General features: G+C 31.8%; 1 long non-coding RNA gene across 1 annotated transcript; it reads left to right on the top strand.

The window, feature by feature from the left end:
* Positions 1-4,087, top strand: LOC139492236 (uncharacterized). Its single transcript, XR_011656776.1, has 3 exons — positions 1-144; positions 3,526-3,638; positions 3,995-4,087. It is a non-coding gene; the product is annotated as an uncharacterized lncRNA (long non-coding RNA).
* Positions 4,088-12,791: the final 8,704 nt, after the last annotated feature.

Genomic DNA, 12,791 nt, shown 5'->3' with positions numbered 1-12,791 from the left:
TCATGTTAAAAAAAAGATACGGAAATACCGTAACGTTTCCGATTTTGGTTCCGTTGTTAGGGCTTTTAGTTTTGACGCTTTTTAAGTGATGACGTCATATTCAAAGTAAACGCCATTCACCAAGCCACTGCACTAAGATCCAACGTAAGTAAATTTATCTGTATTCTTTAACTGTTGTTTTTTTTCTTTTTACTTTTTATAAAGTTTCTATTATAAAGGAACAGAATGATGTTCCCGTAAAGTTTTGTTGACGTCATAAAACAAAACATCTGACGCCACAATGGAAAAGTGATTGTCAAAAGTTAGAGAGGCCGGTATATGTCAAAATACAGGATTTGGTGTTTCAAGCATGATTTTTGTGCTCCAAGCATTATCACTGAGGGGGGGCAAGGGGTTTAACTGTTATGCTGTTATGGGGCAATTTAATTCTTTGTTATCTGTTATTTTGAAAATATATTTGCTGTTAGCTGTTATTGTCTTATTCTTTGTTAGCTGTTATTGGGCTTTTAGTTTTTTTGTTATCTGTTCTGTTATTGTGATAATGTATTTGCTGTTAACTGTTATTGAAAATTGGAATGTTAGCATTTTTTTTGACAGTCAATATTCGGTATAAATTGAAGAACTTTGGCCATTGGGGTCTACCACTACTAATATGTTTGTCCCGTATTCAGAGAAGTATGCCATTAACATATACCCATCACAGAAGTGAGGTCCAGGACAATTCAAGTATATCTTATGATTATCCTTTGTAATAAATTCCTTTTTTTTTTTTATGAATGTGTATTTAGAATTATCTTAATTTTTTGTATGAGAATAATGTTCCTTGTTTTCCGTACGAACATATTAAATTAAAACAATTCTTAATATGACAAAAAGGAAAACATATGGCCAGGAATATCTGACAAGGATCTCAATTAAGGACTAGGTCCTAACAACCACTTAACCTTTTATATAATATGGTACATAGACTCAGCTCTGTAATTCTTTTCAAAGCAGACCCAAATGCATTGTACAATGAAAGTTCCAACCATGTTCTTGGGTCCGAAGCTGCACATAACTCATTACAAACAAAGATTTATTTCGTTTCAAGCCATTGTTTCCCTACTAAACTATGTATTCTACTTACTAGTACACTTGGTACAATCAAAAACCTCAGCTGATAAAAAATTGTTCAAATAAGGCCTTTGAAAATAGTGGAATAAATTGCTTTTAGAGTGTCAAAATTCTTTCAAAGTACTTGATAAATTGCATGCTTATAATTGGTGCTTTTGATTTTTCTACCCTATATACCACTTTGCCTCATAGTTTTATTAAGAAAAATTCACACCCTCATTAAATGGTCATTTAGAAAAAGTCAGAATATTTAAACTCTTTTAGGTCACTTTTTTTATTAGCAACAATATTCAGTCAATATATATAAACAATACACCAACGTTTCATGAGAACTGCTGAAAACATTTTTGTGTTAATGTCTGAAAACTGGAAAATCACACCTTTTTAATTAATAAAACCCGTTAACTTGGAAACGTAAAATCTAAAATTTATAAGAATTGAAAGTTACCTCATGTTAATAGATATAAACAATTCACCAAAATTCCTTGCTTTGTGAAAGCATTTTTGAGATATTATCAGAAAACTGAAAAAAAAACACCAATTTTATTGAATAAAAACCCATTACCCAGAAACTTAAAATCTAAAATTTATAAAAAAAAAAAAAAAGAAAGGGAGCTCACGTCAATAGATATAAACAATTCAAAGTTTAATGCAAATGGTTAAAGAGTTTTTGAGTTAATGTCCGACATGTTGACAACAGACGGACAACAGTATACCATAATACGTTCCGTAAACGAGCGTATAAAAATATTATAATATATTGAGTAGTAATTTAAACACATTCTAGATACATAAATTAATACTAAAAACATAGTCATAAAAAATGGAATGCATTACAAAGGATTATATCGTAATAAGAAATACTGATTTGTCAAAGACCGAATTATTTTAATATTTCATTTACTGTTATCTGTTTTTGTCCATTTTAATTCCTTGTTATCTGTTATGATCCAAATCAATTTGCTGTTTTGCTGTTATTGGGACCCCCCTTGCCCCCCCCCCCTCATCACTACCAGCGACATCACAATGTGCAAAATGATGTGAGAGGTGAATTTATCTGACAGCAATGTCACAATCGTGACAATGCGGGTTTTCTTCGTATAATGTCGGAAAATATCAACCTATATCTGTATGTATAAACATCAGTAGACGAGCATGTGACACTTTAATAAAATAAATTATTATTTACATTTATTTATTTTTGCAAGGGACAATATAATTTACCAAAAAATCATACCACTATTCCTTTAATTATTATCATTATATGTATATAATGACTGAATAAATAGTCTACGATTAACCTGTATCATATGTTATATGTTCCAGACCGTATCTATGCGTTTTTGGACCGTATGCTTACTTTTACAAAATACTCATACGGTCGAACTAATATAAAGAAGTTGTTCAAGTTTAATGCAAATGCATATATAAACAGATCAAGATAACTTAACTTTCAAAATTTATATAAAAAAGTTCAAATGTAATTGAAATAAAAACTTTATATTTTAACTATTTAAAAAAATCGCGCTAATTAAATCTGTTAATTTCTTGTATGTCTTACTTAACATGTCGACCAGTAATACATTAATTGAATTATATGATCACTGAAATTGAAGATATCGGAAGAAAACATAATGTGGGAGGACACTATTTAGCAATTTTAGAAACAAAAATGTAAATGCAAGGGAACATGCATGAACAGCAAACATTTCAACGCAAAAAAATACGTCCATCTAATTGTTATAATAACAATTTGTAATACTAAAAATAAAGATTGTTATAATGGTTGTCTAAATGTAAACCATATAATCCAATAACATGTATGGTCAGCTCGTACTGGACAATACGCGTATACTCATACGGTCCGACCGCACGCGTATGGTCGGACCGTACGAGTATACGTATATACATTACGGTCCGGACCGTACTCGTACGGTCCAAATACTCAATGGTCTGGAACATATATATGGCAAATTTGTAAATGTAAAACATACATTTATTGATCATAATTTTCAATTATATATTTTTTTTTTATTTTGGCAGTGGCTTATTTGCCGGTGAAACAGTAATTATGATCTGATTATAATATCTCGATTAAAAGCGAGCTATAAATAGCTATAGCATAGTTCATGGAGTTTTTTCTTAAGATTTCCAAATTGATGAAACAAAATATTCTGTTCAAGTACAGGACAAAAAATATTCTGAATCCAGATTCCACCCATACCTTATAGTGTTAGATTTAAAAAAAAATTGATTCGTTGAAAAATTAAATAAAATTGTTTGCACTTCACTGACTCAAGCAAAAACCATGACCCTCCTTGAAGTTAAATTGTTGCTCCCTGACAGTCTACAGTTTATTTTTAAATTATATTTAATATCACTATGCGATTTTATCAATGTCAATTTTTGTAGAGTCTTACATGAAGAACTACATGTACCCCTCAGCAAGGACATCAGATATTGAAGAATTGATCGGGTAAACCCTAAAACATACACCCCCAAAACCAGGCGGAACACGCTATAAGGTAAGAATACCCTTATTTCCCCCGTATATAGTGAACCTATCTTGGAATATTTCCCAAAATTATTATTGTTTGTATTCTATGTTGTTGTTTTTTTTAATTCAGTACGAAATTGTTATTATAGATATGCATTTGTAACTAGCATTGTGAAGATCAAGATACTCTTTTGGGACAATAAAGGGTAACATTAAATTTAACTGAATATATAATTATGTGGTTTATGTATTTTTCAAGGAGATTTGGAAAGCCACGTCTTACACACAGCTACATAGATAGAGTATTTATTTGCAATAATGTTTGACCTAGAATAATTACAATTTAACTTTTTGTACAAATAAGTTTTTGTATTGTCATTGCAGGAACCAACTGTAAGAGGGTAATTGCAGCAGCTCCGGAAATACCACCACCAGGGACCCAGGAGAACATTTAAAATAAATAAAGTTAACGATCAATTCTTCACTTTTTGATATACAGATATAGGAAGATGTGGTGTGAGTGCCAATGAGACAACTCTCCATCCAAATAACAATTTAAAAAAAGTAAACCATTATAGGTCAATGTACGGCCTTCAACACGGAGCCTTGGCTCACACCGAACAACAAGCTATAAAGGGCCCCAAAATTACTAGTGTAAAACCATTCAAACGGGAAAACCAACGGTCTAATCTATATAAAATAAAAAAATAAAAAGAGAAACGAGAAACGCGTATAAATTACATAAACAAACGACAACTACTGTACATCAGATTCCTGACTTAGGACAGTTGCAAACATTTGCAGGTATTATTTACTTTTCATAAACTTTTTTTTTATAACTTTCATGGATGGGTATTTAGCTAGCCAGATATTATATTCAGAACGTGAACATGCTTAATGAGAAATGTATACTACGATGAAATAAATTAAATATAAAAAAAAGAAGATGTGGTACTATGATTGCCAACGAGACTCTCCACAAGAGACCAAACGAAACAGAAAATAACTATAGAGGTCAATGTACTGCCTTCAACAATGGGCAAATCCCATATCGTAAAGGCAGCAATTAAAGACGGGTTAAAGAGACCGGGGCAACATCCCTCTTATAGAGTAACATATATGATAAATGCATATTATTTTTACAAGCACTATCAAGAACTGCATACGAATAGGCAGCCACTCAGCTATAGATGGCCCTAGGATTCATTTCTGTTATATCACAATTACTGAAAGTTCAAACAGTAATTCGATTGAAGCTACCAACAACAAAAAAAGATGATGATGCAGAATATACGAATTCCTTCAGAGAATAACACCAACATATATCATCTAGAGGTCACCTCATGGTCCCAAACACAGTTGATACTATGTGTGTGTATATACGATCATTTGTTGGCCAATTATATAGCATAATATAAAAGTGCAAGTATATTACGTCGACATAATGTGATATTAACGTTGTAGAAACGTAATTTTACGTCACCACAACGTTAATGTATGATGTTTTGATAACGTGATATAAACGTTGTTGTAATGTCAGGATTAACGTTGTAGAAACGTAAGTTTACGTCACAACAACGTTGATGTATGACGTTGTGACAACATCGACATAACGTGATATAAACGTTATTGTAATGTCAGGAATAACGTTGTAGAAACGTTATTTTACGTCACCACAACGTTAATGTACGACGTTGTCACAACGTCGAAAAAACCATACACTTTTACGTAAATACAACGTAATAACCTGACGTCAATGCGACGAAAACATGACATTGTCACGACGTAATTATGACGTAACATTGTTAGCTGGGGAAGGTCTAAAACGCGGAAGTGGAAATTGTGATTGAACGTGTGTTTTCTTTGAAGTAAAATAATTGACTTTTTATCTGTATTATCTTCCTGCAATTAAGAGCACCTCCGTACGGAGTATCTAAGATATTTAAAACATGACAATAAAGAATTTTCACAGATCGCTAATTTACTTATCTGATGTATGATAATAAACTATCTATAGATCCTTTTCAAACACGTATGGTTATTGTTAAACTTATTTTATGCATTGTAAGTGTTTAGTTGACCTAAGTTGACCGTTGTACTCTATGATAAACACGTGAACGTTAAATGGTCAAGATTTAATTATAGAACGACCAGTAGTATCAAACATCTGTGTCTGGATATCAGAGGCGGATTTAGGGGGGGCAGGGGGTCCGGGCCCCCTTTTGGGGAAAAATTTTTGGGAATCACTGAAGCGTGACTGGAGCGGCCCCCTCTTAGGTCAGTCAGTGGGCCACCACTTATGAAAATTTCTGGATCCGCCACTGGATATTCACATAGAAATAATTTAAAATTGTGTTGTGGTATCTACATATTAAATGAGTTATAGGCTTTGTGATTAATTTGTAACAATAAAATCATTATGCTCAATTATCATTTTGACAAATCAGATAGAAAAAAATATGTTTCAAATGATAATAAAACAAGTGAAATAAAGACTGCTCGTTAATATACATTTTTACAACTATAATCAAGTTATCCTTTAAGTTAATTAAATGTTTATTTAATAGTAAATGATTCACACACTGTAATACTCTTAAATGTATGTGTGTTTTCGATGTGCACTTTAAATACGTTTCTGTGTTTTTAAAACATGTGACTTAATTAATTAGCATTAAGAATTCCTTTAAGGAATCATTCACATTTCAGCACACTTCGGTATCTAAATAGAGGTGGTGAAAGAGGGTTCTGAACACGGAAACACATGAAATAAGACTCACAGAAACGTTGCACGGAAATAAAACTCTAGAAAAAGCTATGAGGAATAAAATCTAAAATATTAAGGGAAAACATACCAAAAGTTATTACTCGGCTATTCTTTGAGGTCATGCAGTCATTATAAATTGACATGACGACTCTGCATGTGGTCACCTTTTATCGTCCGCTTGTTGCGTCCTTTTTATGATAGTTATACAACATTGTATTAATAAAGTTATAATTGGTTTATAATTTAACATAATTTCCGGACTGACCTTGAATTAGTCCATGTTTACTTATTAATCAAATGCAGGACAAGCACGAGTAATTAAGCTGGAGTACCGACACGAAACTGACAGAAAATAATTAAGGAGAAACACGTACGAAGCACGCACAACGAACACAAGAAAACGAGAAATAAAACGTCGAAACACGAAGGCCCAAAATAGACAAGCCGAAAACGTTGGACAAAAATTACCAGTTCGCAATGCCATATTACTTATTTCTAGATTAATTTTATGAATTTTTGGAAGAAGGTACACGTGTCCCTCATGTTTTGAATTATTATTATTCTTTACGAAATTAGACGTCTGTCCTCGCTTTATATTTTACACCCCTTTCAACATGCCAAAATTTTTATGATTTACAATATAAAGAAAATATTATTCTCCACACGCATGGCCAAGAAAACACTGAGATAAAGTTTCTTATTCAGTTGAATTAATAATTAGAATAGAGAAGTTCTATGGTTCACGTATTGTCTTTTTTTAAAGGAACTTGGTTTTCATGTTATCAGACAATGTAATTGACCTAGATACATACAGTGTACAGTGGTTGTGAAAAATATATATAATTGCGTCGTCATTATACTCGTTTAGAAATCAAAGCGCTTATAAACATTCAATTATTAAAAACACATATGTTTTTTGAAAATGCAAATTGGTTCTTATATTTAAACGATTTATTGATTTAACATCTAATCGGAGATATTTCACCGTGAAGATGATCACCTGGAGAGAAGGATGAAATGCATAAAACAGTTCATTATAATTCCTGTGGAATGCTTCTGCTCCATTACTGGTACGTCTTGTGGTAGATAGTTTCAGTACATATACGCATGGTGGAAACAAAGCACTGTGTCATCAACATATGTGACTAAAGCTTCTATTTTCTTCTCTTTTGGCATATCTTGTTTCAGCAAAGCAAAAACAAGTACCCAAGGAATAGATTCATTATCTTTGGAATTTATTTGGTCTTTTACCATTTTTTATTCGAGCGTCACTGATGCTTTTTTCTTGTAGACTTAACTCGCATCTCGCGTACATCAATTTAATTCTGATTCTTTTTCTTACTACATACATTTTTATATAAATTGGTTATTTTGAAAGTGTGTTCATGTATTAATAAAACTTCTTAGTTTAGCTATTCTTCGGCAAAACCAAATTTCCATATAGAATGTTTGGTTTGATTTAAGTAGAATCAAGAAATTCTTAAAATTTGATTGTTTATGAGAGTAAACTAATTCTTTATAAATGGTCCCAATTAATTGCATGCCACACGTTTCACCGCACATCTACCATGAGTACTGACAGCTTCAATAACGAGTTTAGAATATGAAGGCATCCATGCAGGAAACAAAATAAAAGATATGATAGATAAAATAAATGCATCCAGAAATTCCAGATTATAAAGCAAACTGAGTGGCACTGCATAAATTTAAATAGCGATTGGTTTCTGTAATTTGCATAAGACATCCGGTTTGTAGAAACTTGGGATTTGCAAAAGAGTTATCATCGGAAAAAAATATTTACATTCCCAAGTAATGAATAAAATTGTCGAACTTTAAAATGTATATTCAAATAAAAGCTGTAAATATACACTTTCAGTTAGCTTCTTCTATTCACAGTCAATTATTACACTTCAAAGCAAACGCACATTCAGTCAAAATCTGTTGGTGACCCTGCAGTCAGCGGTCTTAGGCTCACGTATTGCTTTTCTTTAAAAAAAAAAAAAAAATGCCAATATCAAATCTACATATTGGCCAACGTACTATGAGTGCTTCATGTGTATAATATAAACATTCCTGTAAATAAATTTTAAGCATGCGCAACGCTACATTGGAGGATTTCCTTTCAACGTTTTAACTTTGAAATAACTTGTATGTGAATACATTAAGTTAATAACAATTTTTTGTTCAGGGAACACAGCTTCTAAACTGAGTGTGTTCAATACTGGATAAATTAACGTAAAGAAGCAAAATATTGGAAGGATTACCGAATGATTCCGATTAAATAAATTTTGGGGATAGCAGCAAAAAGTCAATATTAGAAGAGAGCCACATTAGATGCTTTTCTGCATGATGTAAATGTAATTGTAGTATGCGTGATTGTAGCCTATCCGAGAACCTGCATGCATGTAACATTTGTATGGTTCTATCTATGTTCCTTTGAGGTAGTCATTTCCTACTTCGGTTTGTCAACATTATAACTGAAAATTTGTTCAGGATCTTCCCAGTACCATTAGAAAAACATTTTGTTTAAATGTCGAAATTTAAGATATATTAATTTATGACGGTTTTGAATAACGATAATATACCAAATATAATAGATTCCAATACAGATGCTCATAACTCCTACAAATTTATTGAAATTCTGTTAAATACGAACAGGATTGAAGGATAAAAGGATTTAAAAATATAGTTTATACTTTCGTGTCAAGAAATCCTAGCTAAAAATTCCGGTAGACCTACTACGGCACTCATTAGTAGTTAAAGAAGGGGGGCAAGGGGGGTCCCCATAACAGCAAAACAGTGAATTGATTTGGTGAAAAACAGATAACAAGGAATTGAAAAGGGATAATAACAGATAACAGTAATGAAATATGAAAATAAATCTGTCAAAGACCAATCCAGTAGATGACTCTTAGATCTTAGTATATAACTTGTGGTATGGACCTAGAAAATTTGTGCAAACAAGACGTTTCGGCCGTTGAGGCAGTTCTGCCTTGGTTGATTTTTTTTCCGTAACTTGGATGTTGAATTTTTCTGAACGAAATGACTAGTTTCTGTTTTTGATATAGGGAAATTTTTAATCTAGGGCATTTGAGGGATCAATTTTTAATGATTTAGATTTTTTTATTTAATTTTTGAAAATAGTGCAGCCAGTGACACTTTATTATCAATTTGATTTTTAGATTATTTTTTTTTCTGAAAAGCAATATATATACTTTACAAGTAATAAAAAAAACATTGATGCACAATATATACACTTTCAGTTAGCTTCTTCTATTCACAGTCAATTATTACACTTCAAAGCAAACGCACATTCAGTCAAAATATGTTGGTGACCCTGCAGTCAGCGGTCTTAGGCTCACGTATTGCTTTTCTTTAAAAAAAAAAAAAAAAATGCCAATATCAAATCTACATATTGGCCAACGTACTATGAGTGCTTCATGTGTATAATATAAACATTCCTGTAAATAAATTTTAAGCATGCGCAACGCTACATTGGAGGATTTCCTTTCAACGTTTTAACTTTGAAATAACTTGTATGTGAATACATTAAGTTAATAACAATTTTTTGTTCAGGGAACACAGCTTCTAAACTGAGTGTGTTCAATACTGGATAAATTAACGTAAAGAAGCAAAATATTGGAAGGATTACCGAATGATTCCGATTAAATAAATTTTGGGGATAGCAGCAAAAAGTCAATATTAGAAGAGAGCCACATTAGATGCTTTTCTGCATGATGTAAATGTAATTGTAGTATGCGTGATTGTAGCCTATCCGAGAACCTGCATGCATGTAACATTTGTATGGTTCTATCTATGTTCCTTTGAGGTAGTCATTTCCTACTTCGGTTTGTCAACATTATAACTGAAAATTTGTTCAGGATCTTCCCAGTACCATTAGAAAAACATTTTGTTTAAATGTCGAAATTTAAGATATATTAATTTATGACGGTTTTGAATAACGATAATATACCAAATATAATAGATTCCAATACAGATGCTCATAACTCCTACAAATTTATTGAAATTCTGTTAAATACGAACAGGATTGAAGGATAAAAGGATTTAAAAATATAGTTTATACTTTCGTGTCAAGAAATCCTAGCTAAAAATTCCGGTAGACCTACTACGGCACTCATTAGTAGTTAAAGAAGGGGGGCAAGGGGGGTCCCCATAACAGCAAAACAGTGAATTGATTTGGTGAAAAACAGATAACAAGGAATTGAAAAGGGATAATAACAGATAACAGTAATGAAATATGAAAATAAATCTGTCAAAGACCAATCCAGTAGATGACTCTTAGATCTTAGTATATAACTTGTGGTATGGACCTAGAAAATTTGTGCAAACAAGACGTTTCGGCCGTTGAGGCCTTGGTTGATTTTTTTTCCGTAACTTGGATGTTGAATTTTTCTGAACGAAATGACTAGTTTCTGTTTTTGATATAGGGAAATTTTTAATCTAGGGCATTTGAGGGATCAATTTTTAATGATTTAGATTTTTTTATTTAATTTTTGAAAATAGTGCAGCCAGTGACACTTTATTATCAATTTGATTTTTAGATTATTTTTTTTTCTGAAAAGCAATATATATACTTTACAAGTAATAAAAAAAACATTGATGCACAATATATTTTTTTTATTTAATGACCTCATAATAGAAATTGGACCTAGTGAAAATTTGGATGACACCAAGTGAAAAACCAATCATGTATCTTATGTGAAATTATAATATATGGAAAATTTGGGTACAGCAATGGAGAAGCTAAAGGATTTTAAAAAGGGTATTTGTCGAAAAATTAAACTGAAGACACATTTGCATCAATGGTTTCTGAGCTTCAATTTTCGCCATGTGAAGCATTTCGCCATGTGAAGCAGCTAAAAAGCTTTTAAAAATATGGTGATCAGGATTCTCTTTCATGTAAATGAAAAGAGAGGGAGTAGCACTTATAATATAAATGCTAAAAGAAAAAGATGTTGTATAATTCCCAAAGCCATAATTCAAACCCACACCACTTAGTAATGTAAAACAATTCAAAGGAGAAAACTAACTGCCTAATTTATCCACAAAATAGTGAACGAGAAACTTAGTAACACAGTAACAAACTACAACCACTGAATCCAGGCTCCTGACTTGGAAATAGGCACATACAGAATGTGACTGCGTCAACTTTAGCATGCTAGTTGGTGTCCAATCCTCCCCAAATCAGGGACAGTTGTGTAATAGTACAACATAAAGATTATTATGTGGTCATTGAATAAAAAAATCTATAGGGAGTACCAATGCCTTTTATATAACAAAATCCATACTATAAGTTATTGTACAAGTAATAAGTGAATTATAATTTGTACAAACTGCTACATGTTCACAGACAATGAAATTTATTACAAAGGATAATAATAATATATACTGGAATGGTCCTGGGTCCAATTGATTTTATATGTTTATGTGATGTATGTTACTGAAATTCTTCTGCAAATACAGGTCCACCCGATATTACCAGTAGAAAGACCCCAATATATATACATTGTTAAAAGATGCGGTAAGCGTGCCAATGAGACTATTATCCATTCAAATCACAATTTTCAATTATCTTCAATTTCGACGGAAGATATTGGCTGTCAAAATGCTAACATTCCAATTTTCAATAACAGTTAACAGCAAATAGATTCTCACAATAACAGATAACAAAATAGATAAGTAGTCCTATAACAGATAACAAAGAATAAGACAATAACAGCTAACAATAAACATATTTTCAGAATAGCACATAACAAAGAATTAAAATGCCCCATAACAGCATAACAGTTAAACCCCTTGCCCCCCCCTCATTTAACAGTGTGCACCACATTTTTTATGTTATTTCGAATAGACAGAAAAAATATTACAGTCATTTCTTATAATTTAATTCTAAATTCCATTTTAAACCGTAGAAAACCATGAAAAAACGATGATGACGTCACGGTCACATGACTAAATTATGTCTATGAGCTGATAACAAAATAACGTCAGCCAATCAGAAGACGCGTTACATCCAAAATTATATATAAATATTCTGTCAATTTTTCAACAAACTTTAACATATTTCATTAAAATACTTAAAATTATGCGACTGGACAACAATTAAAAAAAAATAAAAATCAGGGCAAATGGACTCTGGGCGAACAGGTAGGTATCAGGGCGAACACAAATCAGGGCGAACGGACCCGGATTCAGTCTCGATCATCCAGGCGATTAACAACAACAACAACAACAGCAATGTTTGTTTATCCATCTTACCCAAAGGAGTAGAATAATTACAGTTATAATTAAAGTGTACCAATAGAGTTGTGATGATTTTTTATTGAATTTTCTATCTTCAATATTCATTGAAAATAGTGTGAATATTAATATATTTTGTTCTGTAATTCAAGCTTC

Source organism: Mytilus edulis, chromosome 10, assembly GCF_963676685.1.
Source record: "Mytilus edulis chromosome 10, xbMytEdul2.2, whole genome shotgun sequence".
NCBI classification, from domain to species: Eukaryota; Metazoa; Mollusca; class Bivalvia; order Mytilida; family Mytilidae; genus Mytilus; species Mytilus edulis.
The sequence above is the reverse complement of the archived record's forward strand: the minus strand, read 5'-3'. Positions and strand labels throughout refer to the sequence as shown.